Consider the following 27,721-nt stretch of genomic DNA (forward strand, 5'->3'; position numbering starts at 1 on the left):
TATTTTATCTTCCAGGTCACTTATCCGTTCTTCTGCCTCAGTTATTCTGCTATTGATCCCATCTAGAGTACTTTTAATTTCATTTATTGTGTTGTTCATCGTTGCTTGCTTCATCTTTAGTTCTTCTAGGTCCTTGTTAACTGATTCTTGCAATTTGTCCATTCTATTGTCCATTCTATCGCCAAGATTTCGGATCAACCTTACTATCATTATTCTGAATTCTTTTTCAGGTAGACTGCCTATTTCCTCTTCATTTGTTAGGTCTGGTGGGTTTTTATCTTGCTCCTTCATCTGCTGTGTGTTTTTCTGTCTTTTCATTTTGCTTATCTTACTGTGTTTGGGGTCTCCTTTTTTGCAGGCTGAAGGTTCGTAGTTCCTGTTGTTTTTTGTGTCTGTCCCCAGTGGCTAAGGTTGGTTCAGTGGGTTGTGTAGGTTTCCTGGTGGAGGGTACTAGTGCCTGTGTTCTGGTGTATGAGGCTGGATCTTGTCTTTCTGGTGGGCAGGTCCACGTCTGGTGGTGTGTTTTGGGGTGTCTGTAGACTTACTATGATGTTGGGCAGCCTCTCTGCTAATGGGTGGGGTTGTGTTCCTGTCTTGCTAGTTGTTTGGCATAGGATGTCCAGCACTGTAGCTTGCTGGTCGTTTAGTGAAGCTGGGTGCTGGCGTTGAGATGGAGATCTCTCGGAGATTTTTGCTGTTTGATATTATATGCAGCTGGGAGGCCTCTTGTGGACCAGTGTCCTGAAGTTGGCTCTCCCACCTCAGAGGCACAGCACTGACTCCTGGCTGCAGCACCAAGAGCCTTTCATCCACAGGGCTCCTTAATTTGGGATGATTCGTTGTCTATTCAGGTATTCCACAGATGCAGGGTATATCAAGTTGATTGTGGAGCTTTAATCCGCTGCTTCTGAGGCTGCTGGGAGAGATTTCCCTTTCTCTTCTTTGTTCTGACAGTTCCCAGGGGCTTTGGATTTGGCCCCGCCTGTGCGTGTAGGTCGCCGGAGGGCGTCTGTTCTTTGCTCAGACAGGACGAGGTTAAAGGAGCCGCTGATTCGGAGGCTCTGGCTCACCCAGGCCGGGGGCTAGGGAGGGTCACGGAGTGCGGGGCGGGCCTGCAGCGGCAGAGGCCGGCGTGACGCTGCAGCCTGAGGCGCGCCGTGCGCTCTCCCGGGGAGCCGTCCCTGGATCCCGGGACCCTGGCAGTGGCGGGCTGCACAGGCTCCCCGGAAGGGCGTGTGGCTAGTGACCTGTGTTCGCACACAGGCCTCCTGGCGGCGGCAGCAGCGGCCTTAGCGTCCCATGTCCGTCTCTGGGCTCCGCACTCTTAGCCGCGGCTCGCGCCCGTCCCTGGAGCTCTCTCAAGCAGCGTTCTTAATCCCCTCTCCTCGTGCACCAGGAAACAAAGAGGGACGTAAAAGTCTCTTGCCTCTTCGGCAGGTCCAGACCTCTCCCCCGGACTCTCTCCCAGCCAGCCGCCGGCGCACCAACGCCCTGCAGGCTGTGTTCACGCCGCCAACCTCAGTCCTCTCCCGGCGCTCCGACAAAAGCCGGAGCCTCAGCTCCCAGTCCCGCCCGCCCCGGCGGGCGAGCAGACAAGCCTCTCGGCTGGTGAGTGCCGGTCGGCCCGATCCTCTGCGCTGGAATCTGTCCGCTTTGCCCTCCGCACCCCTGTTGCTGTGCTCTCCTCCGCGGCTCCCAAGCTCCCCCACTCCGCCTCCCGAAGTCTCCACCCGCGAAGGGGCTTCCTAGTGTGTGGACACTTTTCCTCCTTCACAGCTCTCTCCCGCTGGTGCAGGACCCGTCCCTATCCTTTTGTCTCTGTTTAGTTTTTTCTTTTGCCCTAACCAGGTACGTGGGGGGTTCCTTGCCTTTTGGGAGGTCTGAGGTCTTCTGCCAGCGTTCAGTAGGTGTTCTGTAGGAGTTGTTCCACGCGTAGATGTATTTCTGGTGTATCTGTGGAGAGGAAGGTGATCTCCGCGTCTTACTCTTCTGCCATCTTCCCGGAAGTCTCCTTTTTTTTTTTTTTAATGATGCAGTATTAATCTTAAAAATTTATCTTAAAATGACTTTAATAATTTTAGCATCAGTAAAAAACCACTGCTAATACACAACTTGAAAAGGGCTTAATACCAAGTCTTAATTTATCTTAAAAATGACTTTAATAATTTTAGCATCAGTAAAAAACCACTGCTAATACACAACTTGAAAAGGGCTTAATACCAAGTCCTTGGTTCCACATTGCACTTCATGGTGACAACTATTGGAAGCTTTTCTCATCCCACAGTAAACAGAAAGTCCCAGGTCAGCCAAAGAGACACCCACTCTTCCAGGTCAAACCTCCAACTACTAGGGGCAAATGCATGGTTGCTTGGTGAAGCAGGGCCGAGCAGAGGGTGAGAAATAGCTGAGCTGGCCAGTCCCTGGGTGGTAAACCATCCCAAGAAGTAGTAGAATGTGTTGCTAGTGCACAGACTCTAGTGCCAGTGTTCAAATCCCAGCTCTGAATCTTATTACCTACATGACCTTGGGCAAGGCTTACCTTTTTTCCAAAATCTTTTTATGCCTCACTTTCCTCCTCTATAAAATGAAGATAATAATAATAGCTACTTTGTAGGGCTTTTGTGCAGATTAAATAAGTAAATATAGGTAGAGCTCTTAGAATAACGTCTAGCACAGAGTAAGTGCGATATAAGTATTAGCTGTTTTTATTGTTGTTATTATTACTGACAGAGGCAGGAGTGGATCCAGGGCATTAGACAGGAGGGAGAATCACAGTCTACCTCGCTTGAAACAAATGTAAACCCAAGGAACCCACTCTTCCCTCCTTCCCATCTCCCAGAGTACATTTCTCCGGCTCTTACTTGTTTCATCTTCTAAGGAAATTTATGACAATGAAATACGTACTTATACTCCCTCCTTTTAATTAAGTTATTTCCACGTTAGATAATAATCCATTGTTAATGATGTCTCCTTTTGAATATTTAACAGATTCTGTTTCTTCGTTGGCTTTGGACCATGGAAACTGGAGCGGGAAATCAGATGACTGTACTTGCAATTCAAAGAGCAAACTGAATAATCCTCAGTGATACTGAGGTGGAGATGCCTCGCCTTATGAGAAACCATGGATCTTGAGCTTCTAGTTCTAAATATCCTTCTGAGATGTCTTTCGCTGTTACTTGGAAATGATGGATAAAACATGTCCAGTATAAGGTTAATTCTTACTTAGCCGTTACAATAAAGGGGACATTAAGTCCAAGTACTACCTGGATCAGGCCAAGAGGGGCCTCTGCTCTGACCTTCCTGAAGCTGTACCTTCTCCACTTGCCATGGGGTAAGGATCCCAGAGATTGTGCTGTCCAGAGTCTGCTTTCTTCTAGACCATGCTCGGGTACACGTACCCTAGAATTCTCTAACCGGATGATCTTGAGTTCTTTCTAGTGACTTCACAGGCTTCTTCTCAGGGCTCAGCCTCCTGAGATGGACTGTCCCCTTGGGCTGTACACCTCTGGGTCCAACATGGGGCCAGGGAGCAACTGTTTGTTAGTGGTTGTGAATGGGGTTGGCTGTGCAGGTGGCGTCTTCACATGCCTGGTTGTGAAACCTCTTGTGGTCGACGGCTGAGCTGGAGATGGGAACAAATGAGCCAGGGGTAGGCTGGCCTCCCTGCACCTCTGCATTCCTGTGCAGCACTTCAAGGAGTCTGAGAATTCCAAATCTGAATGTGGCCTTTCAGGTCGCTATGAATGTATATTTGCCAAGGCAGAGGATAAAACAGAAGCTATTTAACTTTTTTAACTATTTAGCTTGACCCACAACTTTATATATACACATATATATTTCTTTTTAATGTGGACCATTTTATTTATTTATTTATTTATTTTAAAACTTTATTTATTTTTGGCTGCATTGGGTCTTCATTGCTGTGCACGGGCTTTCTCTAGTTGTGGTGAGCGGGGGCTACTCTTCGATATGGTGCACAGGCTTCTCATTGCAGTGGCTTCTCAGAGCACGGGCTCTAGGTGTGCGGGCTTCAGTAGTTGTGGCACGTGGGCTCAGTAGTTGTGGCTCGTGGGCTCTAGAGCGCAGGCTCAGTAGTTGTGGCACACGGGCTTAGTTTCTCCGCAGCATGTGGGATCTTCCTGGACCAGGGCTTGAACCCGTGTCCCCTGCATTGGCAGGCGGATTCTTAACCACTGTGCCACCAGGGAAGCCTAATGTGGACCATTTTAAAAGTCTTTATTGAATATGTTACAAAATTGCTTCTGTTTTATGTTTTGGTTTTTCCGCCATGAGGCTCTTAGCTCCCTGACCGGGGATCAAACGCACACTCCCTGCATTGGAAGGCGAAGTCTTAACCAGTGGACCGCCAGGGAAGTCCCAATCCATAACTTTTAAATACTTAAATGTATGGTATGAGGGCCTCCACTTGTACTTTTGCCCAAAGCATCACAAATGTTAGGAGTGGGCCTGATTAACATGGATACACATTAAAAATTCCATGCTAAAATGTCCATGATTTTCTTTGCTGACACAGAAGCGCCCAAGAAACAGAGCAGACTGTTCAAAAGCAAAAGCCGAGGAGAACTAACAAAATACCAGGGATGGCTATCCGTTACCATTTTTATTCCTTTTTTTTTATCTTGCAAATGAGATTTCTGGAAAGGGAAATATCATAATTAATAAATCAAAACCAATAATGGGACAGTTTCATTGGAAGAAAAAGCAGAGGAAAAATCCCCAGACATCAGTTGTACCAAACATGGTATGTATCTGCTCTCTGTCAGCCAAAGCTTGGTGTCAGAAAATTATTGCTGGAATATTTGGAATCCTTAATTCCAGGAAACCTGGGGGCTTCTGGGCAGCATATCTGAAGTTAAGAGGCAAGAAATATTTCATCTTCTGTGAAAGTCACAAGAACAAAGAACAAGGTATTAGCAAGCTAGTGACTAGGTGTGGCCAAGTGAGTCTGTTTTCTTCTTTTCATGTTTCTTATGTTTTCTCTAAATGTCTGAAGCCAAAGCTTTTTGGAGAAGGAGAGTCCATCTTCCTTCTCCCCTCTGAGTTCATGGGGGAAGGTTGCCTGTGCCTACTTGGCGTGGTGGTGTTTCTGGCTCAGTAGTTGTGGCTCATGGGCTCTAGAGCGCAGGCAACAGCTGCCAACCACTCCTGACTCATCTTCAACACAGGCTGCTCATTTATTCCTGGGTCACATGGAGGACTAGCAAAAGCTAGTGTAGAAGAAGCTTAGTCTTAGATTCTTTCCATTTAGATTTCAATCCTGAGGACCACTTGGGGACTCCTTTGATGAGCCTCTTCATTTACAGTCATTGTGGCCTCTGGCAAATCACTGACTCTCAAGAAGCCTCAGTTTCTTAAGTGTATCATGAGAATAATGACAACCTACCTTAGAGGATCATTGTGAAAATTGCCAACCAAGTGCCTAGTTTACAATAGATGCTTCCTAAAATGTTTTGGAGCCTCTTCCAAATAATGTAGTATTTTCAATTTGTCTACATTTATATCAGACACATATTGTTTCTTTTTGTATTTAAATACAACTCTTATGTAAATAAATTTTAAATTATTATCTAAATAAATTCAAATTATTATTTAGATACACTTCTACCTGTACCCCTCCTGGAGTTTATTCCATCACTGTCTCTACATACATGTCTGGGGTATAGTTCTAGAGGGTAGGTCTAGGAGAAGGGCCAAAATGAAACTAGAGGATGTCGTTTGATTATTTTCTGCCTGTCTTCCGAGGAACTCCTGAGTTAAAAATGCATCTGGCTCCCATTTCCTGCAGAATTTTGCTTATTTGAAATGTTCAAGAAATCAACTGATCCGACTTCAAACAGACTAGGTTCTGCTGGCCTTGGAAAAGCCCAAACCCCTGTTTGTGTCACTCCCAAGTCTGGACTTCACAAGCAGCCAGTTCCTTTCATACCTTAGTAAAGGACTTCTTTTTGGCTGTGTACTCGCTGTGCTGAGCCAAGTGTCAGGCTGGGAATTGAGGCAATAAATCTTTGTGAGTCTTCATATTTGGAATTTCTCCTGTTGCTTCTGATAAGGAAATGACAGAGTCTCTCAGCTCTATGCATGAACCTCAGAGAAATTTGTAATCCAAATCATGTTTTGCTCACAAAATGGAAACAAAAAGTGCTAAACCTGGCTTTGAGTTAACCCAGATGGTTTTGAAGGCCTGGGTAGTGGACAAGGAAATTACGTTTGTTGATTGAACTTGCAAAATTTAAAAATGAAAACAAATTTCTTTCTATCTTTTTAAAAATTCTGATTAAATCTTTCTCAATGGGTGGGGTGGATGGCAGCAAGATTCTTCTGAGGTGAAGGTCTTTGCAAAGAATCTTCGCCTTCCTGTAGTAAGAAGAGACCTCACTGTTGGTTGCATGACCTCCTCTGCCCCTTCCCACATTTACTTTGGTACTTCCAAGTTTCATACTAAGCCTCAAAGACTGACTGAAGTGAATATGATTGGTAATCAGCAATTTCTCAAAAATGGAAAGATTTTCCCATAATCTCTCCACATTCTCTGAGATGACTAATGAAGCCAACCCAGGTCTGGCTAACTCCCTGAGTGATCATAGCAAAAAGATATTCTCAAAATAAAACAAGAAAAACTTTTTTATTAAATGTTTCTAGTTGATTTTGAGTATGTTCTATCCAACAGCATCCCTGACAACATTCATTTCTGGCATTTCAGTGCAAGTGGTAAAAATGACTTGGAACAAAAAACTTCATTCAGCAGCAATCCCTTGGCCCTAGCTATTGTTTGCCTGAGACCCACTACCATAAATGAAGAGGGGGAGGTTGATTTGATCATCCATGGTCAGAATCCTGCCGGAGTTTGGTTGGTATTGATATGACATCAACTAGCTAGTGGCCTTTTTCAAAGGACCCGTGGTTTTGAGCTATACCATGTGAGAAACCCATTTAAAATGAGTTCTTTCTCTCTCCTGTGTCTACATTCAGTTCCTGATTTTAATTTTGTTGGCACAGGGTAAAATGGTCAATGATCCTGACACAGTCACCATTTGGAGTGAACTGGTCTACCCATTCTTCTTACTACTGATAGGGATAGAATAGCATAGTTATACAGGTAGTTGTAGAAGTCCCAGTAGGGGACTATAGATAGAGAGGGAAACCTAGGAAACTTTGGGAGACCACTGTAAGTTAATGATCGCTCAAGAAAGCTATTGGGGGCTTCCCTGGTGGCGCAGTGGTTGAGAGTCCGCCTGCCGATGGCAGGGGACGAGCGTTTGTGCCCCGGTCCGAGAAGATCCCACGTGTCGCGGAGCGGCTGGGCCCGTGAGCCATGGCCGCTGAGCCTGCGCGTCCGGAGCCTGTGCTCTGCAACGCGAGAGGCCACAACAGTGAGAGGTCCGCGTACCGCAAAAAAAAAAAAAGAAAAAGAAAGCTATTGGAACGTCGTGGAACAAAGCAGGCTTGCTTAACTATAAAGCCATAAATAAAAGCACGAGATATGCCCCAGGCCATTAGGTGGAAGAAAAATGTCACCACCCTTCTACTGATTTGAATAAGCGCTATGATAATCCTAGTTTGACCTCATAGGGTCAGACACTCTCCTGCCTGATACGAAGGAGGAACTAGTGATGTAAGCCTCATGTCTACTCGAAGAAGGCAGTCTTTTCCCTTCCCCCTTTCCTTTGACTATAAAATTGTAGCCCACTTAATCCTTAGGGCAGAGCTCCCTTGCCTGCCCGCTTGTGTCTCTTACAAGCATCCTATGTTAATAAATCTACTTCTTGCCTATCACTTTGCCTCTTGCTGAATTCCTTCTGTGCTGAGACACAAAGAACCTGAGCCTCAGTAAGTCCAGACACCAGATGAGTGATTCTAATTAAAGGACCGTGGGTTCGAGCCCCAATCTGGGCTTAGGCTGGTTTCGAGTCCCGGTACAGGGGTTCAAGTCCAAATCTGAGGTGCACGGTATCACAATTGAAGCATCAGCTTGAGTTTCATTGTTTTAACTAGCTCTTCTGATGTCATGTAGGTACAGCTTCTTAAACTAGTAAAGCAGGCATTATGTGGCTAATAAAAACATTGGTTAATCTAAAAATCATGTACATTTAATCTTGGAATATGATTTTAACTTATGTTTGAACATGGGTGTGTCTGATGTCCTAAGAATTCATTTCAAAGAAAATATTGATGCCCTAGAGTGAAAAATCTTCCAGACTTTCCATTTTAACCCTTACTTGGTTCTCCCTTTTTCTCATGTCCAGTCTCTGACTTGGGACAAGGTAGATCAGGAAAGCAGCTTCAGGACATTTCTGGGTTAGAAGTCTTTCTTTCACTTTTCATACTTATCATAATAAATTTTGGAAGTTCTGAGAGAACGAAGAAATTATATAGCAAACACAACTTCTTTACTTTGCATTTACTATGCGTTTTTAACATACATTCAGTTAAATATTTAAATATTTCCTTGGTGTCTATTGTGAGTCAGGCATTAAAGATACAGTGACAAATAAGACTTGCAAGATTTCTATTCTCATGGAGCTTAAATGTTAGTGAAGGGAGTCAGACCAAAAAAAACAAACCAGATAACTTTAGAGGCAAATACTGTAAAGAAAAGGAACAGGATCTGGTGATGGGATGGGTGTAAAACTGATGCTACTTTACATTTGAATGTAACAAAGGAACCAGTCAGGTGACACTTTGGACAGTGTGGGAGCAGAGTGCCCAGCAAGTGCCAAGGCTAATAATAGTCCTTTATTATGAGGATTAAATGAGTTAATATGTGTAGAGTGTTTACAACAGTCCTTGGCATCCATCAATACTCACTGCTTTTCATTCTTTAAATAGTCCTTGAGTATCTACCAGGTTCCAGCCTTAGTGCTAGGTGCAGGGAATTAGAGCTGGAGACAGTCCTGACTTTAGGGACCTTGTCCAGACTCCAGGGCAGTGATTCTCAATGTGTGGTGTGCAGAACATTTGCACCTTACTCATTGACCTTCCTTGTTCCCAATCTCCTTCCCCACGGAGTCTGACTAGATAGGCTTGGGAAGTGGACCAAAAACCCAAATTTTCTACAGGCTTGCTCCAGTTGATGGTTAGGCCCTCTAAAGTTTGAGAACTATGACCCTACTGCATAGATTGTGACTAATTGGTTCTCTTCAGTACGATACATGTTACAGCATCAAATATGAGCAATTGCCCCAGTGTAAGGAGTATTTCACAGCGCTCGAGAGTAGCTCTGCCCAGTCTCCGGAGCCATAAATATCACGGGATTATGTTTCACAGTTAACATCCTGTAATCCCGAGACCTAATTTTTTGTTGTTGATCTTGAGCTGGCTGGGGATGTTGTGTGTTTTGGATTAACCTGCTTTTGGCCATGGTTTGGAAGGTTTGCCTGACACTCTTAAGTGTCTTTTAAAACCTGCCAAAGGAAGAAAAAGTTTTTTACCTTTTAGGAAGAATGTGCCAACCAATGTTTGCCAAAGGCTCTTGTATCCTGGAAGAAATTCTATTAGTAAGTAGACTAGCCTAACTGAAATTCCTCCCCTGAGCTCCTCCCCATACCTATTTTTAAAGTATAATGTCACCAAAAAGGGAGATGGGAAAGATTTATTTTCTCTCCTCTTAGCTTTCTAATAGAATGCATCCTATTCATTTTCTCACTTTAGAATGACTTATACACATTTCTAAAAGGTCTTAGAGTCAAGGATCTCAAAGAACATTGGATACAAGAACAGATTCATGCTGATCCACTTGAGGCTGAGTGATAACAGCCTCTAAAATCCAGACCAGATTCCAGGCAAGCCTATGCCTTAGATATGTGAGGCTTCTATTTTCTCATCAGATGCTTTCCTAAAAGGATGTTTCCTTTTTTGTTTCTTATTTTTCTCTCTTTACTAGCTTCAATCCATAGCTACTCAATAGCTACGGCCAGATAGAATGAAAGCAATGGAAAAAAGACTGCCCTTGAGCTTGAGGTCAGAACTGGTAAGGGTGAATGAATTAATGTAAAAAAAAAATTTTTTTTTTTAAGAAGACCAAACAGATGTAAATTTAAGGCAAATTAGAATCATAGCATCTTAGAACTGAGTGGGTGGTCAAAACAAATCAAATTTTGTGGTTGCCAGCCTGTCAATTATTCAACTTTTTCTTTAAGTCTCCAGTTTGATGATGCCCCCTTGACAAAGACTATGAAGACTGGGTGAAATATGTAGGCTACATAAAAACTGGTGAAACTCAAGATAAAGATCTGTTAATGCTCAGTCAGTGCCAATGAATGTTATAAATATGCAGGGCAATGAGAACCCAGTGCTGACACCAGAGAAAAAGAGTGCATTATACAAGAGCTGCTCCCCCTGAAAGAAAATTTTCTCTTGTAATTTTTATTAGATTTCAGCCAACAATACGGCTTTTTACATAAAAACAATTAGAAAGAGAAGATTCCTTTCTACTTTCTATTTTTTCCTTTGACTTAGCTATTTGTTCCATCTTTTCTCCATTCATTCAACAAAGATTTGCTGAGTGCTGTGTGCCAGGTAAAGTTCTAATTGCTTGGGACACAGCAATAAAGAAGATGGAAAGGTCCCTGTCTTTATATGCCATGAGAATTTCATGTCTTCATCTATAAAAAATCATAGCTAATTAGTATCCATCAGACAAACTAAAATATTGAAAAGGAGGCATTCTCCGAAAAAGGGGGACCTGACAAAGGAACCACATTTCCTTGGAATTTGGTGTCCCTTCAGTTTTCTCTACATATAAGTAAAATAATTCCTGTATCCATTTTTAAAATACTGTTTACTTAGTTTTGGTTCTATCCAGATTTACGGCGACTTTGGCTAAGTCTCTGTACCCCCAAAGGGTTTTCTTGCTCTTAGCAATCATATATGGGTGATGCAATGATGGCACTGTCCCCAGATCTTTGCGGCCACACTCAGTACAACACAGCTGCCTGAAAGTTCAAGACTCTGGTTCCCACAAAAGAGCCACTGGCTCACAAACCAAGCACATTTCTTCCCTGTTTCCACTGTAACATTCTTTCCCAAGAGTATAAATCTCAGGCCAGTATTTAACATTCCTTTGAACTGAGCCATGGACTTTTACCTTACTTCTTGAAAGAGTGGAGAGCTAGGCTTCCATTATGCATATTTATAAACATGTCCTAGACAGAAGGCATGATTTTATAATTCTCCAGTCATGGGTTTTTGAAACTATTTTACAAAAGAATATTTTGAAACATCACACTGGATCAGGCTGATTGTCTGGTTCAGAATTCTATCTCAGAGTGGGAGTCCACATGGTGGTGGAATATCACTGTTGCTAAACATGGCTCAGCCTTAAAAAGGTGGTGACATATCCCAAATCCTCTTGAATTAAAAATTCCTTTCACTTTAAAAAATTAACTCTGAAATGAAATTAACTAACATGATTAGAGGATTATAAGTTTTAAAAAACTAATTCTACCCCAGGCTTCCCTATTTTGGAAAATGATATTACCACTTATCTATCTGGTTGCTCAGGCTCAAAGTTTAGGATATGTTCCTTTTTTTTTGCATCAAAAATTCTGAGACCTTATATAGTCCTTTTAAAATTTAATATTTATTTTGACAAATGCATAATATTTTGAATTTAAGTTTTGGAAAGTTATGGTTATATGACATTGCATAGATCACAAAGAATAATGTTGAAAACTAATCCTATTTCCCTAAAAAATAGTTTCTCAAAGTTACTGCGGTTTTTAAAGTCTGACCTTACTTGGACAGCAACAGTCTTTCCTCCTTCCTTCCTCCCTCCCTTCCTCCCTCCCTCCCTTCTTTCATGGTAGGAACAGATAATGTAGGATCTACCCTCTTAAGTTTTTAAAGGTATAGTACAGTATCATTAACCATAAACAAAATGTCCTTCAGCAGATATCTAGAACTTATTCATCTCGCATAACTGACACTTTTATACCCACTGAACAGCACATCCCATTTCCCCTGCCCCCAGCCCCTCACAACCACCATTCTATTCCTGTTTGTATGAGTTTGACTATTTTATTTTATTTATTATTATTATTTTTTGTGGTATGCAGGCCTCTCACTGTTGTGGCCTCTCCGGTTGCGGAGCACAGGCTCCGGACACGCAGGCTAAGAGGCCATGGCTCACGGGCCCAGCCGCTCTGCGGCATGTGGGATCTTCCCGGACACCCTGCATCGGCAGGCAGACTCTCAACCACTGCGCCACCAGGGAAGCCCAAGTCTGACTATTTTAAATACATTTTTCATATCAGCAAGTTTTAGGATCTCTTTATAAAAACGTATCCTGAGTCACTATTATTTAGGTACCATCACCTTATTTTGAGGATCTTTATTTTAAAAATAACTTTATAGAAACGAGCTCTTTGAAGGAAAATTCTCATGTAAATTGTAATACATAATTACATTCTATGTGTTCAATCCAAAAGATCCTTTAATAGGTGCTGGAAATACCGATTTTTTCTGCTCAATCAGAGCTCAGCACCAAGCAAATAACCAACCTTTGTGTTTCTGTACCACTAGTATTTTGGTTTGATAACCATCCTATAGTGTTTGGTTTATTGAGGTTAGAAATGGTTTGGTAACTGAGAAGTCTTAGGTTAAAGAGTTAAAAGGCTTAGCAGTGAGCAGGTTTTTAAATCCAAGGAAATCTGATAAAAGAAGTCTGGAGTGAGGGGGGTTGGACTTCAATCCACCAGCAAAGATTCGACTTTTCTGCAGGAGTGCTTTGGTGAGGACTCTTGGAAGGCAGGGATGTACAGGGGTGCAGAGTTCACGTGCACAAGCCAAGTGCAGCACTCAGGAAGAGAAGTGAAACATAGATCTCCCTGATTGAGCTCTACTTCTCTGCATTCACCATGAGTGTTATTATTACCACAAGCACGTCTGCATAACAGACCAGGAGATCTAACCTGCTGTTCTGTCTCCTTTCCCATGTGCAGGACAATTTGAGAACAACAAGTATGGTTACTTTCCATTATCTCCCTATTTGCTCTTGTGACCACATTCACTGGATAACTTGAGCAGTTCTCAAAAATTTAATCTGGCTTTAAAGAACTTCAAACCACGTGAACTCCATTTTAATTTTTTCTACTTTATAGATGAAGAAAGTGGGGCCCAGAGAGGTTAAGCAACCTGTCCAAAGTTGCACAGCAAGTTGGAAGTTGATTCCAAGTTGGTGCTGTTTTTGTTGCATTGTGGTGTCTTTGTGTAGGTAGATACATTTCTTTAGTTATTATACATGAGCTGATTTCATTTGGAAGAATCAGAAAAAATTAATTCTTCAGTATATATTTCATAAAAATTTTCAGACCCATATCTGGGAACTATTCACAGTAGTACCCCTTATCTGTGGGGGATATGGTCCAATACCCCCAGTGGATGCCTGAAACCTTGAATAGTACCAAACCCTATGTATTATGTTTTTTCCTATACCTACATACCTATGATAAAGTTTAATTTATAAATTAGTCACAGTAAGGGATTAACAACAATAACTAATAATAAAATAGAACAATTATATGGTTTAATGAAAGTTATGTGAATGTGGTCTCTCAAAATATCTTAGTGTACAAAGTTAATGTCTTTTCCATCTTAATTAAGTACTTATCACACACTGTGGCCATAATTTTTGCAGTTTAAGGTGTGACAGCAAAACTAGCATGGATTTCTTTTTCCTTCTTCACAATTTCACAGATAGAAAATTTGTTCTTTCTGTAGATCTTAGCAACCTCAGCATATGATATTTTTTTTTTCCTTATTAAGTCAAGAACTTCCCCCTTTTCATTTAGAAGAAGCACTTTATGGCTTCTCTTTGGCATATCCGAGTTGCCAGCATCACTACTCTGGGGCTTTGAGGTCATTATTAGGTAAAATAAGGGTGACTTGAACACAAGCACTGAGATACTGCCACGGTCGATCTGATAACTGAACCAGCTACTAAATGACTAACTGATGGGACAAAGAGATGATTAATATCCTGGGTGGGTCGGAGTGAGAGGGCATGAGATTTCATCATGCTACCTCAGAACAGCATGCAATTAAAAAATTATGAATTGTTTATTTCTGGAATTTTCCATTTGATGTTTTCAGATGGTGGTTGACTGTAAAAAACTGCAGAAAAGAAAACCATGGTAAAGGTGGGACTACTGCGCAGGTACCAATTGTTTCCATTACCTGTGTATTTAAATTGCTGATATAAGAGAATATCTCTCCAGGAGCTGTCTAGGTTCAATTCCAGCTCTACCACTCTACCTCAGGCAAGTTTCTTAATTTCTTTGTACATCTGTAGTTGTATTTCCTGTCTATAAAGTGGGCATAATAATTGTATCTGTCTTATGGGGTTGCTGTGAATAACTGAACATAGATACAGTATTAGAACAGTGCCTAGCACATAGTAAGTGATATACGCCTGTTTATTTCTACAGTGCCTAGGTACAAGTGTAGATAAGACCAGCATACTTTAGAGCTTGTTCTCAGAAGTTCTCATCTTGAACAGTTTGGTAAAAAGTAGTAGCTTCCAAATTAAAGCATCATTTCATTCCGCAGTCTCTAGATGCAGTAATTCAAAGCTATCACTAGATGGCAGTTGTGATCCATTGTGACTTCAGAAGCAGTAGGCTTTAACAGATGGTTCAAACCCTAGAATTTGTTTTCTGTGCCCTGCAGCATTGTGAACTCGGGCTGTCCCTTGCCCACAACGTGGGTCTTTAACAGAACTGTTACGGTCAGCAAAGTCTGCCTTCTGTGGCCACTCTTGGGACTCACCCAAAGGCACACAGTCTTCCTGATGGCAGCTTCACAGAAGCCTGGGTTTATTTGCCTCCACCCTACTGTGAATTTACTGTCTGCCAGGTGGCAAAAGGACAGTGTCAGGATATCCTGTGTTAAGAAGATTAACCACTGGTTCTCAAAGTCTGGTGCACCATCACCCCCAGCAGCCTCAGCATCACCTGGGAAATTATAAAAAATACAAATTCTTGGGCCCCATCTCAGACCTGCTGACCAGGAATCAGTTTTCACAAGCCCACCTGATGGTTCTGATCCCTGCTGAAGTTTGAGAACCACTGAGATGAACCAATGTTTAGCATCATATAAATGTTAGCACTGAGTGGGTCTTCAGAGAATATTTTGCCCAACTCATTCATTTTGCTAAGAAGGAGAGTGAGTCCAGGCAGTTAAATGACTCACTGAAGACCATAAGGTTAGTCTTGTGGCAGAGCCAGGGCCCAGGGCTGCCAAGTTGTATCCCCAAGCTCTCCCACTATATCCTTCACCCCTTTTCCCCTTCAAAACTGAGGCCACTAGATACACATTCTAGCCTGATAACTACTTATGAAGAAAAAAATCACTTATTTTTTTATATAGGAGTTAGTTCATTCATTTCAATAGGTGTTTCTATAGAGATACAAAAATATGTGTGTGATGCATTGCGTGTGATGCACCTTCAGTTCCATGTGTACATGCGTGCATGTGCGTGCGTGCATGTGTGTGTTAGATGGGAGAGGGGGGAAATCAAGTAAAAAAAAGTCATGTCTCAATTGCTAGAAGAGGCATATTGCAGGGCACCCTGGGAAATGGGTGAATGCAGCTAAGTCAGGAGCAGGGATGAGGGAAGACAAGTTAGAGGAGGGAATTTCATAGCTGAACCCTGGCTGATGGGTTCACCAGGGGAAGTAGGGAAAGAACATTTGGAAAGGGGTCAGCATGTGCCATGAAACAGTGAGGGGAATCTCAAGAGTTTGGTTTGACTGAGGGGAAGGGTGTGTCTGGAGGAGTCATCGTGTTTTAAATAATAATATCACTACCAGGACTACTATCTGACACTTCGTGAGTGTTAACTATGTGCCAAGCACTGAACTAAGCACTTTACAACTGTTACTGATTTAATCCTTAAACAGCTTTGTGAGAATCTACTCTTCTTCCTATTTTATAGATGACAGTACAAGTACATGCATTGTCCTATTTTCCTTAAAATCAAGTGTTACTATTTCAGTTTCTTAGACAAACTTAGAAAAAGAGTCTTAATATGTACCTGTTCCAGGACAATGTCCATAACGTGTAGTATGTATTTTGGGGGGGATGAGGAATATGTTTTTAATACATATAATTTTATTATAAGCATATTTTTCATAAATGCATAAAATCAGGAGGATTTTGACACCCTTTCTTTTTTAACTCAAGTAATGAATGTCCCATTATTCTTTGGTCTATCAGCAACTGTGGAAGTAGCCAGGATAATAGATGATTTGTGTATGAAAAGTGACAAAGAAAGCTCCTTTCAATTATTGGACTCACTGAAGAAAGGAAGCTGAGTAATGAGTGAGTGATCTAGTCTGAAATCACTGGCTTTGTTATGCTTTTGGTTTTTACTTTATAGGCATTCACTGTAAATGTGTTTTTCATATATTATATGAATTAGCCAATATTAGTATATTTTCTTCCTTGCCCAGGAGTACCCACAACCAAACTATCAAGTTCTGGTAGGATTTGAAATACCTACTCCTTCCTATGAAAACTTACAGAAATTCCTGGATACTTTGGGATATTTTTCAGTGGTTTCATTTTTTCCTGAGAAAATAATTTATGCTTCTTAGTTTTCTCATCTGTAAAATACTGGTATTGGATGAGATAGTCTAGAAGGTCCCTTTCAGCTCTAATGGTCTGTGGATTTATGATTTAATGATCAAATGACACAAGGAACTCATTTCTGAGTTTTCTTTGTAGTAAAATTTTAGTGTTGTTGTCATAAAAGAAGTTAGCAGACTAAATACTTCTCCATGAATATTTGAAAGAGATGCTTAAAACAGCTCTATATTTCACTTTTTAGCATCACTAAGGCCCTATCCTGCTCAAAGATATGATTATATAATATATTCTCACATGACATTTTATACATCTCAAGGTCTAAGGCCAGCTTTAAGTAGATACCATTAGAAATGATTTATGGTCAGTTTGTTTTACGGTGAAGAGGTACACTTTAAATGATGCTCTGCTTTTCTGATTGCTGCAATAACAACTTTGAGCTTTAAGAGCTCATATTACAACCTTGATCTTTATACTCATGTTCACAGCTGAGGGTAAATTGCTTTCTCAAGAAAATCTAGAAAACCCAATCTACCTTTCACCCTCACTGTCTAGAGAAACTGAGTAGTCCACAGGTTGCTTTATCTTGAATCAATGGAAGGGCAATAATGACTGGAAAGAAGAACCTATAAAATATATTATTATTTTAAAATTTTGTGATTGAGAACAAAATTTGCATTTTACGCTCCCCCCAAGATAATTTTTGCCTTTCTCATTTGCAATCAATTTTGGAATTGATTACAATAAATTTTCTATTCAGTTATTATAAAAGCAATACCTGCTTATTCTGGAATTATTACAAAAAAGTATAAATAAGTACAGAAATATCTAAAATTCTGCTACCTAGAGTTGGCTATTGTTAATATTCTTTTAAATTTCATTCCAGGTAAGCATGAACATTAAGAAACTGGCAATAAGTTATATATTTTGAAATCTTTAAAAATATTAATATGTGATTAGCTTACATACACAATTTTTAATGTCAGCCTTCAAAGGTAACATATTATTTTTATTGTATAAAAAGTTATATAACTCTTCAGTTTTCACTGTTTTGTGATTTTCAGTGCCATTTTGATTATTTGGCATCATTTCTTCTTTTTCCAGAAAATATTTAAGGTTATTTCAGCCTACTTTCCTCCAAGTGGGTATTATGCATAGAGAAAAACAAAGCTCTGAAACTCATATTATATAGTTTTGTTTTACATTAGACCTTTGCTTTATAAATAATAGGTAAGTTTTAACACACTGGAGAACATTGCTATAAAGATTTCTATCGTAACATAAAGAAACCTTTAGAAAGTGAAGAGTAATTCCTCCTTCATATAATCTTGTTTATAAGCATGTATTTTTCAAAAACGTGTTCACAAGTCTGCCAACTTGTGTCCTCTTTGAGGGCAGACTTCTGCTCTTATTGCCCAATATTCCCTCATATTCTAATACTGTCTCCATAGCTCACATTGTGACTTCAAACAGCACTGACCTAAGAGGCAGTAATGGTTAAGAATTTTTAACCATTAAAAGTTGGTTCTGCTCTCTGTTGCTAATTTTCAAATCCCTAAATGAGATAATCTTGGTCTAACTCTTAGTATAGTGCCTGAGACTGCATAATAAATGCCAAATAGATTTTACTTTTCAGTATTGTGGGCTATTTTTTTTTAACATCTTTATTGGAGTATAATTGCTTTACAATGGTGTGTTAGTTTCTGCTTTATAACAAAGTGAATCAGCTATATGTATACATATATCCCCATATCTCCTCCCTCTTGCGTCTCCCTCCCACCCTCCCTATGCCACCCCTCTAGGTGGTCACAAAGCACCGAGCTGATCTCCCTGTGCTATGCGGCTGCTTCCCACTAGCTATCTATTTTACATTTGGTAGTGTACATATGTCCATGCCACTCTTTCACTTCGTCCCAGCTTACCCTTCCCCCTCCCTGTGTCCTCAAGTCCATTCTCTACGTCTGTGTCTTTATTCTTGTCCTGCCCCTAGGTTCTTCATAACTTTTTTTTTTTTAGATTCCATATATATGTGTTAGCATATGGTATTTGTTTTTCTCTTTCTGACTTATTTCACTCTGTATGACAGACTCTTGGTCCATCCACCTCACTACAAATAACTCAATTTTGTTTCTTTTTATGGCTGAGTAATATCCCATTGTATATATGTGCCACATCTTCGTTATCCATTCATCTGTTGATGGACACTTAGGGTGCTTCCATGTCCTGGGTATTGTAAATAGAGCTGCAATGAACATTGTGGTACATGACTCTTTATGAAGTACGGTTTTCTCAGGGTATATGCCCAGTAGTGGGATTGCTGGGTTGTATGGTAGTTCTAGTTTTAGTTTTTTTAAGGAACCTCCACACTCTTCTCCATAGTGGCTGTATTAATTTACATTCCCACCAACAGTGCATGAGGGTTCCGTTTTCTCCACACCCTCTCCAGCATTTATTGTTTGTAGGTTTTTTGATGATGGCCATTCTGACTGGTGTGAGGTGATACCTCATTGTAGTTTTGCTACAGTTGCTTCATTTGCAAATATTTTCTCCCATTCTGAGGGTTGCATTTTCATCTTGTTTATGGTTTCCTTTGCTGTGCAAAAGCTTTGAAATTTCATTAGGTCCCATTTGTTTATTTTTGTTTTTATTTCCATTTCTCTAGGAGGTGGGTCAAAAAGGATCTTGCTGTGATTTATGTCATAGAGTGTTCTTCCTATGTTTTCCTCTAAGAGTTTTATAGTGTCTGGCCTTACATTTAGGTCTTTGATCCATTTGGAGTTTATTTTTGTGTATGGTGTTAGGGAGTGTTCTAATTTCATTCTTTTACATATAGCTGTCCAGTTTTCCCAGCACCACTTATTGAAGAGGCTGTCTTTTCTCCATTGTATATTCTTGCCTCCTTTATCAAAGATAAGGTGACCACATGTGCATGGGTTTATCTCTGGGCTTTCTATCCTGTTCCATTGATCTGTATTTCTGTTTTTATGCCAGTACCATACTGTCTTGATGACTGTAGCTTTGTAGTATAGTCTGAAGTCAGGGAGCCTGACTATTGTCTTTTGCTATATATATTTTTTTCTCCTAAATATGAACCCATTTTTCCTGAGGACTTTCACTTAGATTTTTCAAAGCAGAAATAAGCTACTTATTTAGGGATTATATATAAAATATCTTAAAGTGTTGGTAGGGGGAATAAAATATACTCTATTTTATAATAAATTTATATATAGTTATTATTTTACATTGCCTATATCACCTAATAGTCCAATGTCTCATTCACTCATAATGTTTAATGGGAACACATTTTAAAATAAGGTGTGCTACAGAGTCATAAATATAATTTATAGTTCTTTCCAAGGTTTTTTTTTTTCTTTTCTTTTTTTTTTTGTGGTACACGGGCCTCTCACTGCTGTGGCCTCTCCCGTTGTGGAGCACAGGCTCCAGACATGCAGGCTCAGAGGCCATGGCTCACGGGCCCAGCCGCTCCGCGGCATGTGGGATCCTCCCGGACCAGGGCATGAGCCCACGTCCCCCGCATCGGCAGGTAGACTCTCAACCACTGCGCCACCAGGGAAGCCCCCCAAGGTACTTTTACTCTAAGCTTTTCAATCATTCTACAAGTATAAAATGAGACCTTTTAATGAATGAGGAATTTGAGGCATCAACTAACAAAGTCTGACTTTTCTCCTGCCTATAAAAGATGGGTAAGAATGGCTGAATTATTGTTGCGAAACTACATTGCTCTATGTTCGACAGAGTCTTTGGAAATTGGTCTCAGCTACATCAAGACAGGTGTATAAAGAAGTCCAGGACTGTGAAATCCGTACTGTGGACTCTGAACAATGGAATCCTCTAGTCCAGTTCTGACCAACAGAAACAATGGCCATGTATGTGACTTTACATTTTCTGGTAGTCACATTAAAAAAGTTAAAGAAACAGGTGTAATTAATTTTAATAACATAGTTTATTTAACTCAAGGTATCAAAAATATTATCATTTTGATGTGGAATCAATATAAAAATATTAATGAGATACCTTACATTATTTTTTTTGTTCAAGGTCTTAGAAATTCTGTGTGTAAATTTACAATCAAGTACATGTCAATTGGGACTAGCCACCTTTCAAGTGCTATATCTCCCCATGTGGCTCATGGCTACCATAATGGACAGCCCAGCTTTGGAGGTACCATAGCATGGCAGTGTGGCATAGAGAAAAGGCGACAAAGACCAGCTTGGAATCCTCATATATGTCTGTTCCTTGCTCTGACATTTGATATTGAGATGACTGTGAACAATTGATTTAGTGTCTCTGGGTCTTAGGAGGCTGTGAGGAAGGTTAAATAATATATCATATTTGAAAGTGCTGTGTAAGATCATAAAGCACCATGCATGTGTAAGGCATTATAACCCCCTTTTATTGTAGATTTACTCTCATGACTTGCACAAGGCCACATTCCCAGTTGGTAGGAGAATCAAGGATAGAATCTGGGGCTTCTGACTTCTAGCCATCTGCTTCAACTATTGGCTGTTCCTAACTTGCTGGCTAAAAATAAAACCCAAACGTTTTTGTTTTTAAAAAATGAGGAAGGAAGAGAGTGGCAGCAAGAAGTAAATTCCATATTAAATGGTTAGGGTCTTCTTGGCCACTGTCATAATGTTCTGCAGTAAAATTATACATACAAGATATTTATATACTTATACATCAGCATTACAACCATCAAGGAGTGGACTTTATTGCTGTCATATAATACAAAACCCTACGTTCTTCAATGTTTCGAACAACTTCTAAATTGAAGTGTGGTTTCCCCACTCTATTTATCTCCAAAATATAGTACAACCACAAGAAAGCCCTTCCACACTGGGCTTGATTAATAAAACAGATATGGATCAATTCAGCAGGTTTTCCATGGATATTTTTGGTTACAGATGTAGCTCATTAATCCACATGTGTGAGACACCATCTCTCTAGTGTGAATCCAAGAGACACATTAATCTCTGAACAGAAAGTGGAAATAATTCAGTTCAATTCAGAATATTATTTAGTGCTTACTGTGTGTAAGACACATCAGGTATTTTAAGGAGCAAATGGAGCTTGTTTCTCTGATAAATGTCACTTAGAAATATGTTATTCAACTTGAGGAAAATATGGAATCTACCAAACTGTCTATGATATATGATTCAGGAATCTATATTTTCAGAAGGTATAAAGATGATCAGAAAGGAAATTCCAGATTATCCAAAAAATAATTTAAAAACTTACATTCTTTACTTTTGGAGGGCATACAGAGGATTACTTATTATGATCTATTTCCCTAAATGTAAGTCTGTCATAGTTTTCATATTTAAATTTTTGGGTTATTTTCTACATTTGTTTCAAATGAATTTCTTCCTAGAACTTAAAAACCACATGAAATATTTAGTTTTATACTATGTGAAATTAAGCATATGCCAAGTTCATTTTCACTGAGAAGACATGCATTCAAGTTCTTTGTTCCCTTTCAGTCAAAATTCCTCCTTAAAAATGACTTTCATCTGGTTATTTTTTACTAGAAAACTATCAGAATATAAGCTTCAGTTCTGCCTGAATTGACTATGTTAAATAAATGTAATTTTTATTTTCACTTGCTGAATCATTGCTGTTGACCATTGAATGAAATCGTTTATTGAACAACCTTTACATTTCCTTGCTTTTGCACCCTAGTTTAAAAACAAAGTTTAATTTTTTAAAAGTTCAATAAAATGTATTTTTGATATTTCCATCATAACTTTAAAAGCAATTCCTTTCCTCTGCCCTATAATAACCACCTTCTGCATTTTTATGATTTACTTTAACATTATTATTGTAATTTTTTACTGGGTGAGCCCATCAGTGCCCTTGGCAGCAAGATTTTGTTACAAGAAATCCAGAAGCAGCTGAGCTTTAGTTGGCTGCAACAGTTATACAGTTTCTCTGGATTGAGTTCAGAACCTTACCCTGACATTATGAATGTAACACACGTCAGGCGTCCTCCTTCAGCTTCTCCAAAATATGTGATTGGCTTGAGTTCTATAACCTGTTGCTTAAATGAGCATATATTTTTTAATTCAGTGGTTTTGCATTATAAATATTTCATTTGGCTAACATCTGGCCTTGATAGAGTTAGTGGTGCCCGTAGTAAAATGTGATACATTAGGAAAATGAATAATGTATTTGCATTTCTCCAGGAACTCTGAATGGATTCATTCTAGACAGGATGTGGTCATGTGCATTAACTATAGAGCTAGATACTATGTTTTTCTTTTTGTTCAAGTGCACCTCCAGCAAGAACACAAAAATCTGAGGAATCTTAACTATTCATTCTTTCAATTACTAAATAAAATTAAGTAGACTATAAAAAGCCATTGTACTATTAAATATTAGGAAACATTGAGTTGTGTGTCCAGAAGTCACACTTAAGACCAGGCAAGGGTAATATGCATAAGATGGCTGTGGATACTATGAGATAATGTCTACTTGTCAGAAATGTATGATATTTTTTTCTGTCGAAGTTCAAAAGTTAATGATGTACTTTACATTTTAATTGCTTCTACTGAGAGATCTGTTAAGGAATAAAAGAAATTCTGTCATGCTGTTACTATTTTTCACTGTTGATATATTCAATATTGTATATAAATGAAACCATATACATTATATCATGCTCTGTTTCACACATCCTAGATTGTCTTTAGGAAAATTTAGTACATGGCACTTCAGTCATCTGAAAGGAATCATTTCTTTTTTAACATCTTTATTGGAGTATAATTGCTTTACAATGGTGTGTTAGTTTCTGCTTTATAACAAAGTGAATAAGCTATATGTATACATATATCCCCATATCTCCTCCCTCTTGGTGTCTCCCTCCCACCCTCCCTATCCTACTGCTCTAGGTGGTCACAAAGCACCGAGCTGATCTCCCTGCACTGTGTGGCTGCTTCCCACTAGCTATCTATTTTACATTTGGTAGTATAGGAATCATTTCTTCATTACAACTCATAAAACTGTAAAGTATCAGCCAGAAAAAAAATTGGGCCAATTAAGAGAAATTTGATAATGGTAGAAAAGCACATACAGACATGACTGAGAGATGATAAGATTATTTTAATTTTCCCATTTGCACTGGAATTATTTATTTTACAAATCTCCAGATCTTTTATTACTTAAAACCCTCTGCTGAATCATGAAAAGAAGCTTAAGTTAGCAATTTTCCTTTGCAAAATCTAGCTTCTAGCATCTGGTGAACACTTGGATATCTAGTCAGGTCCTATGGCAATGATTATTTTAAGACTCTATTCAACATGCCTGGGCTTAAAAATCAGCTCGAATCACACTCTGCACATGTATTTTACTCTCAGGGATTTAAACACCTGGCATTAGTAGCGATGGTCTCAAGACTTTTGCAGTGGAGATGAAGGTGGGAGATAGGACCTGCAGGCAGGCCGGGTACCCCAGGGTCTGCCAACAGCCCCTGTCTCCCGAACAGCGACAGTGAGTTCCGCCACCGCAGCTGCCGCGCCTGTGGACCACCGGCCCCCAGGCCACCGCGCCCTCCATGGCTTCTCACACTTACATATAGACTCGGCCCGCCTGCGGAATCGAGGACTACCGTCCTTGCTTGTGCCTTCCTGTGGCACGTCTGGGGCTGGTTTCTGTCTCTTCACCCGACGCTACTCCACTTCCGGAACAGCTTCTGAAGTAGGAAAAAAAGAGGATACTTTTACTCAATTGGAAAGACAACAAGAAGCTGGATTATGATCAAAGTGTATTGTTTTGGGATCATAGGAGAAATTACATTCCAGCAATGTATAAAGACACACTTCAATAAAAGATGCTGTTATTGACCGAAATGTAAGTGCACATTTAGTTGATATTAGAGGTCTTTGTATGCTGATTAGGAGAGAGAATAATTTTTTGTATTTCTGTGTATGCAAATATGCACTTATTTATTTTTATACATATACTATATATAGCTTTTGTCCAAATAAACCTTTTTTTTTTAGTATACAGTTATTGCTTTTCATGGTTATATTATGTGCTAGTTCCCATTAATTTAATTTCCATTAATACAGGTTACAGATAATTTAGAAAGGATGTGGGCAGTTGCTACAGAGGAAGAAAATTTATAAGGAAGTAATACCTCAGGGAGAAAAGTTAGGTTTATTTAAGAGGAGTGATCTCTGCCATCAACACATTTCCATCCAATTTGCATACAGTAGTATTCGAGTTAGAAATTATTCTCTATTATGTATCAAATCAGGTCTGGTAGAGCTTTAATTCAGCAATACTTTCAGGTTTTCGTCTGAGCTTTTGATGTAATTTAGTTGAGTATGCTTTATAAACCATGTGTAATTTAGACTTTTTACGAGTCATATGGGACTTCTCCCCATTTAAACTGAATTTCAGAAATTTAACTCTGTGTTTTGCGTAGTAGATAGTCTCTATTTTGTTTTGGTATATTTCACAGAGACTTGTTTAGGAAATATTATTTATATTTGTTGTTCAAAAAAGATTTAAACAGGGAAGCTTTAGACACTTAGATAAATAAAAAGATTTGAAAGCCAGGATTGGTCGATTAGGAAATAAGTGCAGAATTGGGTATCTAATTTAGAATTTCTGCAATGTGATATAAGTGATGTATTCTAGAACAGTACTATTCAGTAAAACTTTCTGTGATAAAGGAAATGTTCTCGTTTTGCACTGTTCAATATGGTAGCCACTAGCCACAAATGGCTATTTAAGCACTTCAAATGTGGCTAGTACATTTGAGCAATTAAATTTTTAGTTTTATTTAATTTTAATTAATGTGGATTTAAATATCCACTTGTGGGTAATGGCTACTATATTGGAGAGTATAGTTCTGGACTTTACCTGTATTCTGTGTTCAACACAAAATGAAGAACTACTTGAATGGTTCTAGTTGCTGAATGTCTATAAAACACGAGTGTATGCAAAACACAAGGCCCAACCTCTGAGGTGTACTCGGGCCTGACGCGTGGACCCAGCAGCATTCTGAACTTTGGCTCAACTTGTGGATATTCAGACATAAATAAAGTTTGGGCTAACCATAGGTGATTTGAGAACATTTTGTCTCTGGAAAGCAATGGAATCTCAAATGATCTCTCATAATAAAGTTCAGATGGTAAATGGACTCAAGGGCTTGACTTTTCCAGTCCATTGCTTGTGTGGTATGAATAGCAAGTAGTGGAAACAGATATGGAGGAGATGCTCCACACACATAGCTGCCTCCATGAAAAAGAAACTCTCCAGATTCAGACTAGATCACAGGAACAGGCTGGTAAATACTTTTGTGCCTCTACCCAAATCATTCTTCACCAAATATTCATTGAGCACTACTATGTGCAAGGCACAATGCTTAGTGCTGCAGGTAAAATGTTGAAAAAAACCAAAAAAGATATGACCCCCGCCCTCATGGTGACTAACTGCATTAGACAATAAGATTTTTTCCAATGTTTTCTTCCTCCAATTTTTTTTTCTGGATATGGTGAAAATAAAATAGGAGAAAGATACACATGATAAATAGAAACACTGAAGATCACGATTATGTGTGTGTCATACATCTTATTCAATTTAGTTCTTTCTGCACAGCTTTCACAGTTCCATAATCAGAAGACAAAACCAGTTTTTGAAATGCACTATTGGAAACAGAGAAAATAACTGAAAAAAAATCAACTTAAATTTTTAGAGCATGAGATGAGCATCATCATTTAGCATTTATTGAGTTTTTACAATATATGTTTACAAGGAGTTCTTTCCTCTCTATTAGCCAGAAGAATGTCCTTTAAAATAATTACTAATTAAATACTGTTATAGGAGGACACCTTTTTGCTTTGTCATTCAGAACACTGTAAGAAAGAGTGCTACAATCACATTTATGAAATGAATCAAATTTTTCAGTATTTGAGCACCATCGCAACACCTGATGGGAACTACTAGCTACACAGACCAAATGTAGCTCATTGCATTTCAGTTCATTTTGGAAGAATGAACCAGAAATGTGGCAAAGTATGAAGCAAGAACTATTTAGTCACACTTCTTTTTTTTCCCCTCCACACAGCAACTATATAATTAAATGTATGGCTAACCTGAATTTTTAGATGAGTTTTCCAATGTATCACTGATGGAAATTTAAAGAGGAAAAGGATTAAGAATTATATTAAATGAATGCAGCCAGAATACATAGTACTTAAAGCATCTAAAGACCGTAAAGTCATTTCTCCCAATATAGTAACTGATAATGTCCTTGATTTTGTAGACACACACTTTGAAAATAATTTTAAAAAATGAATTACAAAGCAATGGAAGAAATCACAAAGAAGAAGAAAGAGATTAATGTAAGTACTTAAAAACCGGTTGCTTACTAAAAACATTATAAACAACTTAAAAGGTGAAGTGGAATTTGTTTTATTCTTTGAAATGTTTTGTACCCTATGGAAGTTTGAAAACATGGTCACAAATTCTTTGGCCCTCCTCTGTGTTCCCTCCCATTGAATCTGGAAGGGCTCGTGACTGCTTTGACCCATAGAGCACAGCGGGAGGTGACACTATGTAACTTCTGAGTCTGGGTCATAGAAGGCCAGGAAGTTGCTGCCTTGTTTCTGGAATATTGTTTTTTGTAATTCTGAGCCTCCAGTTAAGAAGTCTGAGTACCCTGAGGCCACCGTGCAGAAGCAGCCACATTTAGGTGCTCCAGCTGGCAATTCCAGCCGAGCTCAGCCTTCCTTCTATCCCAGCCATGGCACTAAGCATACAAGTAAAGCCATTTGAGGCCCTTCAGGTCAGCCAATCTACCAGGTGAATAAGCCAGGAGAGAGAAAAAGCTCCCAGCTGAGACGCATAAAATTGTGAGATACAATAAAATGTTGGCTGTTTTAAAGCCACTACATTTTGATGTGGCTTGTTATGCAGCAACAGAAAACTGGAGCATACCTGCTTGTATGTGTGATATTTTTACAATAAAAATTTAAAAATTGAATGTAAAAGTCACTCTGGGAATTTGTCTGCAAAAATTGACAAAGACAGTCTTAATACCCTTCCTAGAGAAAGAGCTCTTACAGATCACCAAGAAAAAATTACTAACACCATA

The 27,721-nt window shown here is 39.4% G+C and overlaps 1 protein-coding gene and 1 long non-coding RNA gene across 5 annotated transcripts in view; one reads left to right on the forward strand and one right to left on the reverse strand.

Annotated features, from left to right (window-relative positions):
* LOC109547946 (uncharacterized) overlaps positions 1-7,973 on the forward strand; it is a 60,164-nt gene extending 52,191 nt beyond the window's left edge. The window contains exon 5 of one of the 2 annotated variants that reach the window (XR_004526430.2): positions 2,989-7,973. This is a non-coding gene — a long non-coding RNA (uncharacterized lncRNA). The remainder of the gene's footprint in view (positions 1-2,988) is intronic. The other variant, XR_002173955.3, reaches the window with a different exon arrangement.
* COL8A1 (collagen type VIII alpha 1 chain) overlaps positions 1-27,721 on the reverse strand; it is a 162,921-nt gene that overhangs the window by 38,685 nt on the left and 96,515 nt on the right. For all 3 annotated transcript variants that reach the window (XM_019923309.3, XM_073804339.1, XM_073804340.1), the window contains one exon: positions 24,188-24,307. The gene's annotated coding sequence lies outside the window, so the exon portion shown is untranslated. The remainder of the gene's footprint in view (positions 1-24,187; positions 24,308-27,721) is intronic.

The sequence above is a fragment of the Tursiops truncatus genome, chromosome 4 (genome assembly GCF_011762595.2).
Source record: "Tursiops truncatus isolate mTurTru1 chromosome 4, mTurTru1.mat.Y, whole genome shotgun sequence".
NCBI lineage: Eukaryota > Metazoa > Chordata > Mammalia > Artiodactyla > Delphinidae > Tursiops > Tursiops truncatus.